General features: G+C 45.4%; 1 protein-coding gene across 1 annotated transcript in view; it reads left to right on the plus strand.

The window, feature by feature from the left end:
• Positions 1-6,236: 6,236 nt before the first annotated feature.
• Positions 6,237-20,011, plus strand: part of LOC306759986 (ecotropic viral integration site 5 protein homolog) — a gene marked incomplete at its 3' end in the record, with an annotated part of 63,343 nt that continues 49,568 nt past the window's right edge. Inside the window, exon 1 of the mRNA XM_079245732.1 lies at positions 6,237-6,439. The remainder of the gene's footprint in view (positions 6,440-20,011) is intronic.

The raw sequence follows: 20,011 nt of genomic DNA on the forward strand, positions 1-20,011 counted from the left end.
GCCTCTCCCACAAGGAAGAGAGCAGGAATACCGCTGTCCCAGCACTGGCTCTAATTTAGCCGTCCACAAACCATCAGAAGTGAGGCCCCCCAACTCTGCTGATGGCCAATTAAGCTGCCAGTGGCATGCAGAGCAGTGGAATTGGCATTCAGGCTAGTCTAGCCACAGCTACCAGTCTGCTACTCCAGGCAAGGAAGATCTAGGCTGTGTCTCAATTCGTTAGTGCATAGTTCGCACTACGCACTTTTTCTGTAGTGTGCACTACGGTGGGTAAGTGTTGTCCCAAATGGAACATGGACGTAGAGCACTAACCGGTAGTGACGAACTCGCATTTGACCACCATTATTCTGCCGCCAAAAGTAAAACAAAGCTCTAAATAAGGAGAATGAATTTGCTTCTCATGAAACTCCATCGTATTAAAGGTGACGAAGGATCCTCCTCTGATTGGCTGAACATGAGTTGGTACGTATATTTATTTATTTCTAACGTGTATGACCCGCTGCATACGTACCCAGAGCGCGGACCTGTTGCCAGTCCCGCTTCATTGTTGGCTCATCGTTTCAGAGACGGTTCGTCCCACTAAATTCTTTTTAGGAAGTTGTAATAAATAAATGAACAAATCCAGCAAACATAACTTTATGTATCATATCATCATATATTATGGCCTACACTAGAGGGATCTATCTCAGTTGTTAATTATATAAAGCAACACTAGACTGTCATGTGTCTCTGCATGTCTCCCACAGGCTTATTAGTATAATAAAGTGCAAATCAAAACAATAAAACAGCTTTTAAATATGCAAAGATATTATCAGTATAAAAATGTCCTTTACATGAAACACATGTTTTAACTGGTGTTTACTCTGATGCTGTGCACATCTGGCAACAGGAAAGGGATTATAAATGATAATGTAGGGAATGTAATGCTGTAAAGAAGATGCTCAGACACAGAGATGCAGCAAAGTTGTTCTAGAAACATTTTATTGAATCCTTTATTGAATCTCCTCCTGCTTGTAGCGGTCCATCTTCCTCATGACGCTCCTCAGGCAGCCTGTCTGAACCCACCTGCAAGCTCGCTTCACCTGCTGCCTGTCAGAAGCCAGGTGTGTGTGGAGAGGTCTTTCAGGATCCTAGAGACCAGGTGGAGGTCCGTCTTTCAGGGTCCTAGAGACCAGGTGGAGGTCCGTCTTTCAGGGTCCTAGAGACCAGGTGGAGGTCCGTCTTTCAGGGTCCTAGAGACCAGGTGGAGGTCCGTCTTTCAGGATCCTAGAGACCAGGTGGAGGTCCGTCTTTCAGGATCCTAGAGACCAGGCGGAGGTCCGTCTTTCAGGATCCCAGAGACCAGGTGGAGGTCCGTCTTTCAGGATCCTAGAGACCAGGTGGAGGTCCGTCTTTCAGGATCCTAGAGACCAGGTGGAGGTCCGTCTTTCAGGATCCTAGAGACCAGGTGGAGGTCCGTCTTTCAGGATCCCAGAGACCAGGTGGAGGTCCGTCTTTCAGGATCCTAGAGACCAGGTGGAGGTCCGTCTTTCAGGATCCTAGAGACCAGGTGGAGGTCCGTCTTTCAGGGTCCTAGAGACCAGGTGGCGGTCCGTCTTTCAGGATCCTAGAGACCAGGTGGAGGTCCGTCTTTCAGGGTCCTAGAGACCAGGTGGAGGTCCGTCTTTCAGGATCCTAGAGACCAGGTGGAGGTCCGTCTTTCAGGGTCCCAGAGACCAGGTGGAGGTCCGTCTTTCAGGGTCCCAGAGACCAGGTGGAGGTCCGTCTTTCAGGACCCTAGAGACCAGGTGGAGGTCCGTCTTTCAGGATCCCAGAGACCAGGTGGAGGTCCGTCTTTCAGGATCCCAGAGACCAGGTGGAGGTCCGTCTTTCAGGATCCTAGAGACCAGGTGGAGGTCCGTCTTTCAGGATCCCAGAGACCAGGTGGAGGTCCGTCTTTCAGGATCCCAGAGACCAGGTGGAGGTCCGTCTTTCAGGGTCCCAGAGACCAGGTGGAGGTCCGTCTTTCAGGGTCCCAGAGACCAGGTGGAGGTCCGTCTTTCAGGGTCCCAGAGACCAGGTGGAGGTCCGTCTTTCAGGGTCCCAGAGACCAGGTGGAGGTCCGTCTTTCAGGGTCCCAGAGACCAGGTGGAGGTCCGTCTTTCAGGATCCCAGAGACCAGGTGGAGGTCCGTCTTTCAGGATCCCAGAGACCAGGTGGAGGTCCGTCTTTCAGGATCCCAGAGACCAGGTGGAGGTCCGTCTTTCAGGGTCCCAGAGACCAGGTGGAGGTCCGTCTTTCAGGATCCCAGAGACCAGGTGGAGGTCCGTCTTTCAGGGTCCCAGAGACCAGGTGGAGGTCCGTCTTTCAGGGTCCCAGAGACCAGGTGGAGGTCCGTCTTTCAGGGTCCTAGAGACCAGGTGGAGGTCCGTCTTTCAGGATCCCAGAGACCAGGTGGAGGTCCGTCTTTCAGGGTCCCAGAGACCAGGTGGAGGCCCGTCTTTCAGGGTCCTAGAGACCAGGTGGAGGCCCGTCTTTCAGGGTCCTAGAGACCAGGTGGAGGTCCGTCTTTCAGGATCCTAGAGACCAGGTGGAGGTCCGTCTTTCAGGGTCCCAGAGACCAGGTGGAGGTCCGTCTTTCAGGGTCCCAGAGACCAGGTGGAGGTCCGTCTTTCAGGGTCCTAGAGACCAGGTGGAGGTCCGTCTTTCAGGATCCTAGAGACCAGGTGGAGTTCCGTCTTTCAGGATCCTAGAGACCAGGTGGAGTTCCGTCTTTCAGGATCCTAGAGACCAGGTGGAGTTCCGTCTTTCAGGATCCTAGAGACCAGGTGGAGTTCCGTCTTTCAGGATCCTAGAGACCAGGTGGAGGTCCGTCTTTCAGGATCCTAGAGACCAGGTGGAGGTCCGTCTTTCAGGATCCTAGAGACCAGGTGGAGGTCCGTCTTTCAGGATCCTAGAGACCAGGTGGAGGTCCGTCTTTCAGGATCCTAGAGACCAGGTGGAGGCCCGTCTTCCTAAAGACTCTGGAAGGAGGTGAAGTACGTCCACCGTCCCCAACAACATCTGCATGAGCAGCGGTGACCTTCTGGAGCCAGATGATGATGATGATGATGATGATGATGATGAAGATGATGAAGATGTCAGGAGGGCAGCTGGGGAACAACCAGCAGGAGAACCAGCAGCATCTCCAGGAACCGTCTGTGAGGCTGATGAGAGGCAGAGGATGGTAATGATGTGTTACTCCCCAGATCATGACTGCATTTATATCTAAACAATAAATAATTTGGCGAATGGGAAACAAATTGTGTGTCTCTATATGATGAAGATCTACAATGAACTTCTCTTTACATTTTTATAATATAGTTAAATATTTTGTAATGATTCATTTATTACCATAAACAAAACACACGAAACATTCAGTAAATATTACATGACACCAACTACAACGTAAACTAACACACACACACACACACACACACACACGATGGATTTTCAATCAGAGACAGACGAGGTGGAGCCATGCAGAAGAAAGTTACACACTTTGCACTCTAATAATCAAACCAACTAAATTCACTACTATGTTTATTTTATATCTATATTTTCTCGTTCAGTCTCAGCAGTTCAGATCTGACGATATGATGCAGATTTATGGCATCAGTGGTAACCATAGTAACGGACCGCTCTCTAAAAACTGGCGCTATATCGGTATTAATTAATTGGTTTACGTTATAAACACCACAATGCTTCATCTGGACGTTCAGCAAGGATGAATGAACATACAGAACCTGTAACATTCATCATTTATAACACATAACCTGTATACGTCCACTACAGCGGATAAAAACTGCTAACAGTGTGCTAAGCTACGGTGCTAACTACCGAGTCTGACAAATGGTCAGATCCATAACTGTCGTCAGGGATAGATTAGCAGGTTGCAGTATACATCACAATCATAACGGAATCATTTAATACTTACATTTACACAAATGAATCCTCGCTTGGACCGGCGTTAAACTCCGCTATTATTTACCTGGTAAACTGATGGAAAGTTCATCCTCGTCTGCTACGTCAGCAAAATGGCGTCGATTTAGTGTCCATCGTTCCACACTGTGTTTATGGGCGGGTTTCAGGCAGCATCCGGGTACCGAGTTTTTTGCACAGTGTAAACTGGTCTGTGTAAACGCACTACGCACTGAAACATAGTGCGCGAAGTAGTGTTAGTGCGCTGATTGAGACACAGCCCTGGTGAAGGAGCCACCTGGCTGAATATAAAGGCATCCAGCTCCACCCAGTAATGATTGTCAATCTGCTGCAGCTTGGAGGTGCAATGTGGGAGGGGGGAATCTCATTCCACCACATTCTTTAATTGTTTCTATGTTTAGATGCCAGGTGGAGAAGAAGTTGCAGCTGTTCTCCAGCAGGGGGCGAAATGTTTCTCTTCAACTGTCTTGTAACATTATATCTGTTTTGGAAAAGGCTTAAACAGAAGACAGAGAACGGCGACAGCCTGCAGAAATGTGCAGAGCTAAATCCTCCACCTTCACAGTTCAGGTCAAAATTCTGGACACATGTTGGATGTTTTGCTTTGAAGAGAAAAAGCAGAGCTGGACATGTGGAAAGCTGTCTGTAATGCACATGTGGCATACTGCACTAACACGGCTAACGTTACTGCCCACCTACCCCATCCTGAGGTCAATGCAGAGCTCGCAGCCAAACGCAGCGCAGCAGCTCGACAACACACACTCAAACCACTTTTATGTGCAGTTCCACCTTCTGAAACAAGAATACCAGTTCAGACGCCTGGTTCAGATGTATTACTGCTGAATAAATCTTAAAACTAATGCAGTTGATGTTTTTATTTGGGAAATCTGACTCGTGATGTAGTCTGTAAACCTGGTCATCGTGCAATTTTTTCACATGGTCTGCTATTTAAAAAGCAAACCAAAAATCGACATTACTGAGGAATCGCTAAAAAACTTGTGAAAAATCGAGTTGAGGGGAAAAGCATATTGTCCCAGCCCTTCGGGGCCATCATAGTTCATGTTCAGTTTTAGGATGTTTACTCTGAGAACAGGAATAGATGGTTAAAAGGTGTTTGTTATGATCCTGTAGAGCAGGGGTGTCAAACTCCGGTCCTCAAGGGCCGTTATCTGACATGTTTGTGTTGTTTCCCTCCACCAAGACACTTCATTCACATTAAATGGATTCAACAGCTTCGTGTCAACCGAGTCATTCTTTTTGGTCCGCTGTGTTGGATTATGGAGACAACAAAAACCTGCAGGATATTGACCTATGAGGACTGGAGTTTGACACCTGAGCTGCAGAGGAGGCCGAACATGGTAAAAACCAACTGGTGTCCTCCAAAGACCACAGGGGCCCCAAGAGATTTCGACGTTAAAATGACGTTGAAATCGTTAAACGTTAAAATCAACTTTGATTGAATTTGCAAAATCAAAACCAAATTCAATAGTTATTCAATGTTGGCACCCGATGTGCTTTTACGGTGACTTGATGTTGAAATGCCTGCTGGGTCTGGCTGTACAGATTTTATTATTAAAATGAAGTTCGTGTCCACATTGAGAGAAGTTCAGTTTTATCATGGGTCGGCTGTAGCTCAGGAGGAAGAGCAGTTGTCCTTCAACTGGTAAGTTGAGGGATTGACTCCAGGCTTCCAAGTTTATCAGTTTCTGTGAAATGGCTGTAACATGTTGTTCACTGGTTGCATGGTGGCATAGTGGTTAGCACTGTGGCTTCACAGCAAGAGGGTCACTGGTTCAATCACTTGGCTGCAGCAAGGTTTGGTCAGTGGCCTTTATGTGTGGAGTTTGCATGTTCTCCCTGTGTATGCATGGGTTCTCTCTGGGTACTCTGGCTTCCTCCCACCATCCAAAGACATGCATGTTAGGTTAATTGGTTTCTCTAAATTGCCCCTAGGTGTGAGTGGTTGTTTGTCTCTGTGTGGCCCTGTGATGGACTGGCAAGCTGTCCAGGGTGTACCCTGCCTTTTGCCCTAAGCCAGCTGGGATAGGCTCCAGCTCCCCGTGACCCTGAATCGGATTAAGCGGTTTAGAAAATGAATGAAATGAATGTTGTTCACTGACTTCTGAGAAAACGTGTTTTTCTATGTGTGAAGTTGATCAGTTTCTGTGAAATGGCTTTAAAACCTCTCAGGTGCAGTTCCGCATTCTGGACAGCGGGTGGCAGTGTTTTCCCTGGTTTGCGCATGCTCTGTACATGTAAACAGTTTAGGCCGAAAGGCCGGTTGTAGGCTGTCGGACGTCAACGGGAGCTAACAGGACGCTGGCTAGCTTTAAGACAGTCTTTCCATGGTGGTTTATCTGTTAGGAAAACGACATTTAGCTTTTTAGATGCGACTGTTTTCCTCTAATAATAGCAGGAAAGTAGTTTGGTGGATGGGAAGCGCGAGACGTGTGTTGTTGCGGGCCAGAAACGCTTCAAGGTAAACGATGCTCCTTCTTTTACAGGCTGGGTCTAATTACTGGAAATGACCCTGACAGGCTGTGTCTAACTTCTAGAAAGGATCCTGACTCACTAGATACCAGCGCATTCGGCTGAACAGTGCAGTGTGTGGTCTGACAGCAGATTTAAGTTAATGGGTTTAAACTGTTGTGTCACTTTTAGCTAGTTTTACAACTTCTCAGAAGCGCCGCTGGAGTTAAAAACGTCAGTAGAAGTCCTTAAAGACTCCGACTACGTCCTGGAGAAAACCCCATAGTGTGAAAGACACGGTTCTGTTTTGGATCATGGAGTGAAAGACACGGTTCTGTTTTGGATCATGGAGTGAAAGACACGGTTCTGTTTTGGATCATGGAGTGAAAGACACGGTTCTGTTTTGGATCATGGAGTGAAAGACACGGTTCTGTTTTGGATCATGGAGTGAAGGTCCATGGTTCTGTTTTGGATCATGGAGTGAAAGACACGGTTCTGTTTTGGATCATGGAGTGAAGGTCCATGGTTCTGTTTTGGATCATGGAGTGAAAGACACGGTTCTGTTTTGGATCATGGAGTGAAAGACACGGTTCTGTTTTGGATCATGGAGTGAAGGTCCATGGTTCTGTTTTGGATCATGGAGTGAAGGTCCATGGTTCTGTTTTGGATCATGGAGTGAAAGACACGGTTCTGTTTTGGATCATGGAGTGAAAGACACGGTTCTGTTTTTGATCATGGAGTGAAAGACACGGTTCTGTTTTGGATCATGGAGTGAAAGACACGGTTCTGTTTTGGATCATGGAGTGAAGGTCCATGGTTCTGTTTTGGATCATGGAGTGAAAGACACGGTTCTGTTTTGGATCATGGAGTGAAAGACACGGTTCTGTTTTGGATCATGGAGTGAAAGACACGGTTCTGTTTTGGATCATGGAGTGAAGGTCCATGGTTCTGTTTTGGACCATAGAGTGAAGGTCCATGGTTCTGTTTTGGATCATGGAGTGAAGGTCCATGGTTCTGTTTTGGACCATAGAGTGAAGGTCCATGGTTCTGTTTTTGATCATGGAGTGAAGGTCCATGGTTCTGTTTTGGACCATAGAGTGAAGGTCCATGGTTCTGTTTTTGATCATGGAGTGAAGGTCCATGGTTCTGTTTTGGACCATAGAGTGAAGGTCCATGGTTCTGTTTTGGATCATGGAGAAAATGTCCATGGTTCTGTTTTGGATCATGGAGTGAAAGACGCGGTTCTGTTTTGGTGACTGCTGCTGAATGAACATGTTCAGGCTGGGGGTTAAGGGTTATCTAACTGGTCGGTCACAGATGTTTGTGGAAGACTGTTGAATTTGATAATGGATCCTATTCCAGCCATAAAAGGAATGACTGGAGCGGCTCACGCACCCATCCCGGTTCTTCTTTCTACATGGTAAAGGTCCATGGTAGATTACACCTTTCCACACGGCAGAAGCTCTTTAGTTCCCAGCAGAATCTCTTTAGTTCTCAGTAGAAACTCTTTAGTTCCCAGTAGAAGCTCTTTAGTTCTCAGTAGAAACTCTTTAGTTCCCAGTAGAAGCTCTTTAGTTCCCAGTAGAAGCTCTTTAGTTCTCAGTAGAAACTCTTTAGTTCCCAGTAGAAGCTCTTTAGTTCCCAGTAGAATCTCTTTAGTTCCCTAGCAGAAGCTCTGTAGTTCCCAGTAGAAGCTCTTTAGTTCCCAGTAGAAGCTCTTTAGTTCTCAGTAGAAACTCTTTAGTTCCCAATAGAAGCTCTTTAGTTCCCAGTAGAAGCTCTTTAGTTCCCAGTAGAATCTCTTTAGTTCCCAGCAGAATCTCTTTAGTTCCCCAGCAGAAGCTCTTTAGTTCCCAGTAGAAGCTCTTTAGTTCCCAGTAGAAGCTCTTTAGTTCTCAGTAGAAACTCTTTAGTTCCCAGTAGAAGCTCTTTAGTTCCCAGTAGAAGCTCTTTAGTTCCCAGTAGAATCTCTTTAGTTCCCAGCAGAATCTCTTTAGTTCCCCAGCAGAAGCTCTTTAGTTCCCAGTAGAAGCTCTTTAGTTCCCAGTAGAAGCTCTTTAGTTCTCAGTAGAAGCTCTTTAGTTCCCAGTAGAATCTCTTTAGTTCCCAGTAGAATCTCTTTAGTTCCCCAGCAGAAGCTCTTTAGTTCCCAGTAGAAGCTCTTTAGTTCCCAGTAGAATCTCTTTAGTTCCCAGCAGAATCTCTTTAGTTCCCCAGCAGAAGCTCTTTAGTTCCCAGTAGAAGCTCTTTAGTTCTCAGTAGAAGCTCTTTAGTTCCCAGTAGAAGCTCTTTAGTTCCCAGTAGAAGCTCTTTAGTTCCCACTAGTGACTGTGTGTGTGTTTGTGTGTGTGTGTGTGTGTGTGTGTGTGTGTGTGTGTGTGTACGTGTGTGTGTGTGTGTGTGCATGTGTTATTGAATAGTCTCTGTGATGCAACATTTTCAGTCTAATTTATGTTAAAATGCAGGTCCAGAAAGGCAACAAATAATCATTTTCCACAAAGCTCTTCATTCATGTTGTATTGATACACTCAGATCAGCCAGAAACAAGCCAACAGAGAAAGCTGCATCTGATTGGTCAACTGCTAGGAGTAGTTTTACTGAGCATTGATGGTGGGCGTGGCTTTCTCCTCATGAACGTGCACAACCTGAAGAAGATGACCAATCACTGAGTCCTTCCCCAAGATGTCATGAGACTCTCCAAGCAGGAAAAACTCTCTAAAACCACTGGTTTCCGTCACCATGGAAACCAAACGTAGAGTGCTGGAAAACTGAAACATGCATTAAGGTGATAAAAAATGGCGCCACCCACATGTCTGATGAGTTTTTATCCCTATGACACTGTAAACAGCTGAGAAATGTAGACATAGCATCATAGAGCTGCTTTAAGAGGCCAAAAAGGAATTTAGTAATAAAAACTAGTTTAATAAGTGCATCTTATGGGTTGTATGTATGGTCGTTGGCAGCTTATCACGATGCAAATCAAAGCAGCCCCAGGCCTTCGCTTTCTTCCTGTTAAGTAGAAAGCTGAGTTTTCCTCCATATTATCCACCTGGTACAGATGCACCAACCAGAATGTTCTCCACCCGGTACGGATGCACCAACCAGAATGTTCTCCACCCGGTACGGACGCACCAACCAGAATGTTCTCCACCCGGTACGGATGCACCAACCAGAATGTTCTCCACCCGGTACGGATGCACCAACCAGAATGTTCTCCACCCGGTACGGACGCACCAACCAGAATGTTCTCCACCCGGTACGGACGCACCAACCAGAATGTTCTCCACCCGGTACGGACGCACCAACCAGAATGTTCTCCACCCGGTACGGACGCACCAACCAGAATGTTCTCCACCCGGTACGGATGCACCAACCAGAATGTTCTCCACCCGGTACGGATGCACCAACCAGAATGTTCTCCACCCGGTACGGATGCACCAACCAGAATGTTCTCCACCCGGTACGGATGCACCAACCAGAATGTTCTCCACCCGGTACGGATGCACCAACCAGAATGTTCTCCACCCGGTACGGATGCACCAACCAGAATGTTCTCCACCCGGTACGGACGCACCAACCAGAATGTTCTCCACCCGGTACGGACGCACCAACCAGAATGTTCTCCACCCGGTACGGACGCACCAACCAGAATGTTCTCCACCCGGTACGGACGCACCAACCAGAATGTTCTCCACCCGGTACGGACGCACCAACCAGAATGTTCTCCACCCGGTACGGATGCACCAACCAGAATGTTCTCCACCCGGTACGGATGCACCAACCAGAATGTTCTCCACCCGGTACGGATGCACCAACCAGAATGTTCTCCACCCGGTACGGATGCACCAACCAGAATGTTCTCCACCCGGTACGGATGCACCAACCAGAATGTTCTCCACCCGGTACGGATGCACCAACCAGAATGTTCTCCACCCGGTACGGACGCACCAACCAGAATGTTCTCCACCCGGTACGGACGCACCAACCAGAATGTTCTCCACCCGGTACGGATGCACCAACCAAAATGTTCTCCACCCGGTACGGATGCACCAACCAGAATGTTCTCCAACCAGAATGTTCTCCACCCGGTACGGATGCACCAACCAGAATGTTCTCCACCCGGTACGGATGCACCAACCAGAATGTTCTCCACCCGGTACGGATGCACCAACCAGAATGTTCTCCACCCGGTACGGATGCACCAACCAGAATGTTCTCCACCCGGTATGGACGCACCAACCAGAATGTTCTCCACCCGGTACGGACGCACCAACCAGAATGTTCTCCACCCGGTACGGATGCACCAACCAGAATGTTCTCCACCCGGTACGGACGCACCAACCAGAATGTTCTCCACCCGGTACGGACGCACCAACCAGAATGTTCTCCACCCGGTACGGACGCACCAACCAGAATGTTCTCCACCCGGTATGGATGCACCAACCAGAATGTTCTCCACCCGGTACGGATGCACCAACCAGAATGTTCTCCACCTGGTACGGATGCACCAACCAGAAGATTGTAGCCGATGTCACATATAATTGTTGTATTTTTGCCCGATAACTGATATTTACCGATAAAGCGGTATTTTCTTTCTAAAGGTTATCAAATTCTGTACCATATGAAGGCTAACGTTAGCAGCTGTAGTTTCCCACCATTGTTTGTGAACTTGTGGATGGTGGTAATTCAGATTGCTGGTTTTAAATGAGGCCCTGTGATGGACTGGAAACCTGTCCAGAATGTACCCTGCCTCTTGCCTAAGGCTTGCTGGGACAGGCTCCAGCTTCCCTGCCTCCCTTTACATGGATTAAGCAGTTAAGAAAATCGGTGCAAGGGGTTTAAATGATTCGACAAGGCATCCTTGTAATTTATTTTGACTTAGCAAGTTTTGCACACTGCTTTCTGAGTCTTTCAGCACCATGAAAAATGACCACAGCACCGGCCAACTGAGCTGCAGTACTGTTGTAGTACATCCCAAAACAGGTACCACTGCTGACACAGCCTGCAGAGGGAATTAATCTGCAGGGTTTTAGCAATATTCATGTTGAAGGGTTTTTCTCATAACAATACGAAGGTGCTGTAAATGAAGAAATGTGCTGATGAAGACTGTTTTGGACCTGGCCTGTATTTTGGTACTTGTGAAAGCATATTAAACTGTGTTCATCCATATAAGATCAACAGCTGTTGGTGCATTTTTAAGAATAGTTTATTCAGGACATATAGAGTGTTTGTTGTACTGGTGGAAAATGGGAGTCTCTATGGGTGCAAGTATGGCCTTCCCACCTTGGTCGAAGTGTTCTTGTTAGCCAGGTCTGGTTTTATGGCTGCCACACTGCACAGATGTCATCTTTCCCCTACTCTAATGTCTTTTCCATCAGTTTTACTTGTGACAACCTTTCTGCTGACTTGTTCCAGACCATGTGGGGTGTTCCAAGTTCAGAGAAAGGCTTGGTCTTTCTCACTTCCCTGATTTTCCTCAAGTCATTTTGCTGAGGCTTTATTTTTGCTTTGCATCGACCTTCATAGCGATGTAATGAGCATCTCAGGGCTTCTTTCAGTTGGTGGTGAATGAAAGGAGCAGCAATAGCTGGACGGGGCATTTAAAGAAAAGCCTATCTGTCAGAATAGTTTCGTCCTGGTCTTAAAAGGTTGAAATCTGGACAGATGTATCCCTCCTTGTGTTGTAACTAGGGTTGTCACGTCACTAAAATGGAGGAACTGCTGCAGCTTCTCTGCAGCTTCTCTGCAAGCAACTCAATCTATTATGAATCTTCAAAATATTGCGCCATTGGATCAAAATCAGAAAACCTTGAATGCTAAACAAAGTTTTTGGAAGATTTTACAGAATATTGCAGCCAAGTAAATTTTACTCTGATGCTTTCACTGGGAGCCATTCTGAGGAGACTTGTCAAGTCGCTTAGAAATAGCATTGATAGAACTGATAAATCAAAGAAGTGGACAATATGGCAACTTCAAAAAAGTTAGCACAACTTTAAATTAAAAAATCTCTCAACTTTATGTTTGGAGAAATCGGCCAGCTGGTTCAACAGCAGATCAACTTTAAAGGCATCTAGGAGCAAGCCCGTGACCATGAACCATGATTAAGCGAAAGGATCAGAGGATTGAGCTTCTTGAGAAAAGACTGGACGATCGAGAGCAAAATGCTCGATCTGGAGAACTAATTATCTCTGGGTTGGAAACATGGCCGCTATGCCCAAGCAACAGCTGGAGTCACACAAGGTGGACCCCCACTAGGTGAGGATGGACCCCCACTAGGTGAGGATGGACCCCCACAAGGTAAGGAGGGACACTAGGTGAGGATGGACCCCCACAAGGTAAGGTGGGACACTAGGTGAGGATGGACCCCCACAAGGTAAGGATGGACCCCCACAAGGTAAGGTGGGACACTAGGTGAGGATGGACCCCCACAAGGTAAGGAGGGACACTAGGTGAGGATGGACCCTCACTAGGTGAGGATGGACCCCCACAAGGTGAGGACGGACCCCCACAAGGTAAGGTGGGACACTAGGTGAGGATGGACACTAGATGAGGATGGACCCCCTCTGGGTGAGGATGGACCCCCACTAGGTGAGATGGACCCCCACTAGGTAAGGTGGGACACTAGATGAGGATGGACCCCCACAAGGTAAGGAGGGACACTAGGTGAGGATGGACCCCCACAAGGTAAGGATGGACACTAGATGAGGATGGACCCCCACTAGGTGAGGATGGAACCCCACAAGGTAAGGTGGGACACTAGGTGAGGATGGACCCCCACAAGGTAAGGATGGACACTAGATGAGGATGGACCCCCTCTGGGTGAGGATTGACCCCCTCTGGGTGAGGATTGACCCCCACTAGGTGAGGATAGACCCCCACTAGGTGAGGATTGACCCCCACTAGGTGAGGATGGACCCCCACAAGGTAAGGATGGACACTAGATGAGGATAGACCCCCACTAGGTGAGGATTGACCCCCACTAGGTGAGGATAGACCCCCACTAGGTGAGGATGGACCCCCACTAGGTGAGGATGGACCCCCAGAAGAGTTGCAAACTTTAATAATAACAGAAATATTCCAGAAGAGAAGCAGTAGATCTCTGCTTGCTATGCTTTTCCAAAGAAGGAAAAATCCAAATCTACAAGTTTTGTACCGTTTGCTAATCGGAGCTGAAGCTGAAGTTCTGAGAAAGGCTAAAAAGCTGAAAGAAACTGGAGTCTACATCAACGAGCGCCTGACATGGACACTGCCACATCCTCAGAAAGCAGCAAAAGATCCACCTGGACCAGAAATAGTAAAGTTTGTTCAGTTAAATGGGACACCAGAGCAAGCTAAAACAGCCATGATAAGCACCTTGAGGGACTTGGAACAATTTGGGTAATAACGGCAAAAAGGTCAATCTGAATTTCCCCTCCTAAATGAGTGACTCCTTTTTATTTATTATGTTTCTTTACTTACTTCTTAAAAATGTTGACTGCATGACAAATGAATATTTATGGAATATTATGAAACATGACAAATGAATCATCATACTCATTGGATCAAAGTGTACATTTGAATAATGATCCTGATATCTGTTCAAATGAAGAGTTTAAATTAAGTTGCCTTCACAGGACTGATCATAAGCTATTTTCTTTTAAAAATAATATCAATCCTGAGTTAAATGCTGGTGAAAATTATATGCGTAATGCAAAATATTATAGTGACAATCAGTGGAATAATGATAATTTAGAAGGATTTTCATTCATACACTTTAATAGTAGAGCTTTTATGCAAATTTTGATCACTTAAACAAATGTATAAATTCATTGAAGCATACATTCCAAATTGTTGCAATAAGAGAGACTTGGATACAAGACCAAAAAGATAGAAATTTTACACTAGAGGACTACGATTTCTATGGGGCAAACCGGAGAAATAAACAGGGTGGTGGTGTTGGCGTCTATGTTAAAAGATCTACAATGCAAAGTAATTGACACTTCAGTTGTAGAGAATATTATGGAAAGCCTCGCTGTTGAGATTAATTTGGAGAAATCTAAAAGCACTGCTCTAACTTGTGTTTACAGGACACCTGGTACTTGCATAGAGCAATTTACTAGTAATGTTGAGATACTGGGAAATGTCTGTAAAAAGTGTATTTTCTCTGTGGAGACTTCAATATAGATTTGTTAAAATGGAAAGAACATAAGTTGGCAACAGAGGTTTGTAATACAGTATTTAGTTTCAGCCTTCGGCCTCATAAATAAACCTAGTAGAATTACAAAAGACAGTACGACACTTATCAATAACATTTTCTCAGCTCTTTATGGCCATACAACAGGTCTGTTCTTAAATGACATTTTTGCAATAATACACAGCTCAAAGCTAAACAATGTGACTAAACAGGATGTGCCATCATTTAGGTTAGGTAGACTCAAAAGCCAGAACAGACAAGAAGCTCCAAAGAATGACCTAATTAAAGCCAATTGGTACAGTGTTTTAAAACAGAAACAAGCAATAAGAATAATTAACAATGCGGGTTATTATGCGCACACAAACAAATTGTTCAAAATCTCGTATCTTGAAATTACACGATTTATACTACTATCGAACGATGCAATTTATGCTTAAAGTTAAAACAAGAGCCACTCCTGATTGCATCCTAAAGTTCTTTTCAATTCCTGAAAGCAAATATGATTTCCATGACCAATGTAAATTTCCTTTACCAAGGGCTAAGAAAAATATTCAAACTAGAAGTATCTCCTTTGCAGGAGTTCAAGTTTGGAATAAGGCGAACTCACGCAGTTCTTTAGCAGTTTTCAAAAAAGTATTACATAAGTCCTTGATTGATAAATATGGCTACAAATGAAACTGGAATTGTAAATGGAAGTTGTTACAGCATTTCCTTTTCCTTGTTAAACTCCTTTGTTTAATTACTTGTAGTGGTAAAATGTTTAATGTAATATAGGTGGGCGTTAATAAGCTTTGCTTCTGCCTGTGCCTTTACAGCCACAGTTTTGTTTTTCATTTTGTTTTTCACTTTGTTCATGCAATATGAGACTGAAATAAACTAAAAAAAACTATTTCAAACATGACTGATACTAAGGATGGTGCTCGATACTTTACAGTATTTTTTATTCATACAGAGAGGAGAAAAACACCTTTTAATGAGAAAAAAAAATTCAGACGTCACACCTTACAGGATAAAAAGTTTATAGAAGAAAAGACTAATGGTGTGGAATTCCATGTTAAATGTAAATAATATCTGAACCAGATTCTGAGGGAGAGGTCTGGTGGGTGTCTCATGTAGAGTGTCCCTTAGGGGGCTTCGGGCTGCTTGTGGGGCCCCTCACAGTGTGGTTACTACCCCCCAGTTTTCATTGAGTTAAGGGCTCTGGGTTCCATGCTCTTCCTTTGGCTTGGTGGGCTGGTGCCTGGCAGGGTGAGCGGGCTGTTGGCCTGGCTTACTTGGGTCGTACTCCTGGTGGCGGGGCTTTTCTGTTTGTGGTTTCGACCTGTGGCTCGCGTTGGCAGTCTCAGCTCAGCTGCTGGCTGTTTGGAACTTGGTGCCTTCTGGATCTGCCCCTGGTCCATGGAGGGGTCTGGTTGCATTCCCATGATAACTCAATGTTTAGTACACACACATGCACAAGCTGCGCATACACATGGACTCAGGTATTGGAAAGAATCTGGCGATACGATACGTATCACTATACGATATATTGCGATATATCAGGATACTACCAGCAAGACAGTACAGCAGTTTTTCTTTACTAGCAGTAATCACTTAGCCGGGGTTGTCACGATACGACGTTTCTGTTTTGATATTGAGGCCATTTTGTATTTCCATACTTTTTTTAAACTTTTTATAATAAGGTAAAACACTCTAATGTCAATGTTTTTATTTTAAAACAGACTTTCGGAACAATAACACAAATACTTCAAATAAATGAATGCAAATGGAACAGAAATGTTCAATCCTTTAGAAGAGAGATCCAGTAAAATGAAGTGATGACGTCAAATAAAATCCTCAAGCAGAAAAAACTCCTCTGATGGGATGGCTGGCAGTTGTTCCTTTTTCAGGTTCCTAGTAGGGCTGGGCGATATGGCCAAAAAATAAAATCTCCGATTTTTTTTAAACCAAATCCGATTTCCGATTTTAATCAATTTTTTTCCCTTTACTGTAAAGAAAAAGAAAAAAATGACAAATGTGAAATAATTCTTTTTCAAAAATGCTTTTATTGCGATCAGCCTAAAAGTTTACCTAAATTTAGAGTGCAACTAAACAAGCTGTTAAATTGTAAAAAGAGATGCAGGCGCTGCCGCTGTAAACATCATAAGTAACATGTTTGTACTTAGTGCGTTTCCACTGTGAGTTTTTAAGTTTCGATCATACATTAAAGAATAGGCCTCATCTCGCTTGTGTAACTTTATTCTAAAATAAAAAACTGATAAATAAATAAAAATGCCTCCTCTTGGAAGAAAAATAGTGATTCCTTTTAGAGTATTTCGACATTAAATAACCAAAACAATTTCCCACATTGGCAATGAGGGAATAAAAATGAATGTTTCTTAACACTTAACATGTGTTTTGGGAAAATTGGCCTCTTTGATACAAAATACTACTTTTTAAAAAATCCCTGAATGTTAATAAAAGCTATATTTCTAACATACATGTATTATTACATTATTGCTGTTTTTGTTTAGTTTACCCATTTTTGGCAAAAAAGACAAGCCTATCAGCTGCGTCTGGCTTCAGACCCCTGTGGCATGTGCCCCCTCCCACACTGAAAACCCTGCGTTTCCATCACACCTAGAAATTTTGCGAACTTTGCAAAAACTAAATATCACCATAAAAACCAGAAATAAACATGTTTACAGCAGGAATAAACATGTTTATTTATGTTTATTCATGTTTATGAAGCCAACAGGACCAAGTCATCTGCAAAAAGCAGAGACCCAATCCTGAGGCCACCAAGCCGGATCCCCTCAACACCTCGGCTGCACCTAGAAATTCTGTCCATATAAGTTATGTGATTCCCCTGTAATTGGAACACACCCTCCGGTCCCCCTTCTTATAAAGGGGGACCACCACCCCAATCTGCCGGTCCAGCGGCACTCTCCCCGATGTCCATGCGATGCTGCAGAGGCGTGTCAGCCAGGACAGCCCCACAGCATCCTGGATGCTGGATGATGAACCATCATAAAGATATAAAAATAATCCGTAATGGTGGCGATCACTTGAATTTGGGGGAAATCAAATGAGAAAAGAACATCAGTAGAACTCAGGATGAAGTTTAATAGTGAGAATAAGAACATTTCCACATGAAAAGTCTGATGGAACTCCAGGAACTGGGACTGAACAGCTGCACAGCCTCAAGAAAGCCTCTAATCAGTGAGGATTACTGGAAAAAGAGACTTTGGTTTGCTCTGGACCATAAGGACTTGACTCTGGAGCTGGAAGAAGGTCCAGTGGTCTGCTGAGACCAGATTAACCCAGAGTGATGAGGGCATCAGAATAAGAAGAAAGGGGAATGAAGTGATGCAGACATCATGCATAGTGTCTAATACAAGCCTGCAGGGGCAGTCTATGATCTGGGGTTGGTGCAGTTGGTCAAATCCAAGTTCAGGTCCAGGTTCAGCATTGTTACGTGTCTATAGAATGAGGTCAGCTGATACCTGAATATACTGAATGAGCTGGTTATTCCCATAGACCGTACATGAAAGATGGACAGAGCCTCCAGTAGTTAAAAGTGAAGCCTATGCGGAAGTGCATAAAACTGCAGTTCCCCCTTCATCCACTAGAGGGTGCAAAACAGAGCAAATCCCCATAGACTCCCATGTTAAAAAGACCAACTTTCCAGCAGAAATAAACATGTTTACAACCTGGTTCAAAAATCCATTTTAGGTTTAATCGGTCCGGGCGGATCTCATCCACCCCCGGGGCCTTGCCGCCAAGGAGCTTTTTGACCACCTCAGCGACTTCAGCCCCAGAGATAGGAGAGTCCACCCCTGAGTCCCCCAGCTCTGCTTACTCATCGGAAGACGTGTTGGTAGGATTGAGGAGGTCTTCGAAGTATTCCCTCCACCGACCCACAACGTCCCGAGTTGAGGTCAGCAGCTCCCCATCTCCACTGTACACAGTGTTGATGGAGCACTGCTTCCCCCTCCTGAGCCGCCGGATGGTGGACCAGAATCGCCTCAAAGCTGTCCGGAAGTCTTTCTCCATGGCCTCGCCGAACTCCTCCCATGCCTGAGTTTTTGTCTTGGTGACAGCCGAAGCCGCATGCCGCTTAGCCTGTCGGTACCCATCAGCTGCCTCCAGAGTCCCACAGGCCAAGAAGGCCCGATAGGACTCCTTCTTCAGCTTGACGGCATCCCTCACTGCTGGTGTCCACCAATGAATCCTGGGATTACCGCCACGACAGGCACCAACGACCTTACGGCCACAGTTCCGGCTGGTCGCCTCAGCAATAGAGGCACGGAACACAGCCCATTCAGACTCAATGTCCCCCGCCTCACTCGGGACATGGTTGAAGCTCTGCTGAAGGTGGAAGTTGAAGCTCGCTCTGACGGGGGACTCTGCCAGACGTTCCCAGCAGACCCTCACAACACGTTTGGGCCTGCCAGACCTGACCAGCTTCCTCCCCTAACACCTGAGCCAACTCACCAAACTCACTACAAAGATTTGAAATGACAAAAGTCGTAGCACACATCTCCCGAAGGAGCTGCAGGGTTTGAGATGTGAATGATTGAAGTGACCTGAACGGCACAGGAGTAGCGCAGCAAAGTTTGGTGGAATCATAATAAAAATGGCCGAACAGGATCTCAATAATGTGAATGCCAATAGGGCATAAGAAGGGCTTAAGAAGAAACAAGAAGGGCTTAAGAAGAAACATGGTGCCATGGCTTATATGCTATAAGCTATGGCACTTCCCTCAAAGGAAGAAGAAGCAGCGCTCTGGCAAAAATCGTAAACCGTGGAGGAGTCTGTGATTCCCTGCAAGTTCTGCTCTTGGCCCACCAAATTTGTGTCGACTTTCACATTTGAACAAGTCATCCGTTAATGACTGTCCGTTGATGTCCATCAACATTGATTAATCAAACGCAGAGAACTGCTACTATGTTACAGATAGAGGTAACTATTTGTGGTCAGTTTATAATGTTGTTGCAGCTGTTGCTAGCTTGTAGCTTACCTTGGCATTGGCATTTTTGGATTACATTCAGAATAAAGAAATGTAGTGACATTGATACCAGTTTTCTCAGATGGTGTTAAGATGGATCGGGATGCGGCGGTCTCCTGTCGTCTGTGGACATCTTCGGTCAAGATACTGGTGGGACTCATCGTTCCAAATCTTACCACACAGCAGTTTGTGCAAAACTACCATGTATTGAAGGGCTCTTTCTAGTACATCTGTAATCAGACGAAGGCTCTCCTTGTGAAAGGGGGAACAGACAATCTTTTTGGAGGATCACCACAGATCCCACTGTGTGAAAGTAACTGAAGATGGAACGTCGGAAAAAGTTCAGAGTTTTCTCCTTGCCTAACCTTTGCATTCCATAATATATAAATGCTTTGAAATTAAGCTTACACCCGTCATTG

This window comes from Telmatherina bonti, assembly GCF_933228915.1.
Source record: "Telmatherina bonti genome assembly, chromosome: 8".
NCBI lineage: Eukaryota > Metazoa > Chordata > Actinopteri > Atheriniformes > Telmatherinidae > Telmatherina > Telmatherina bonti.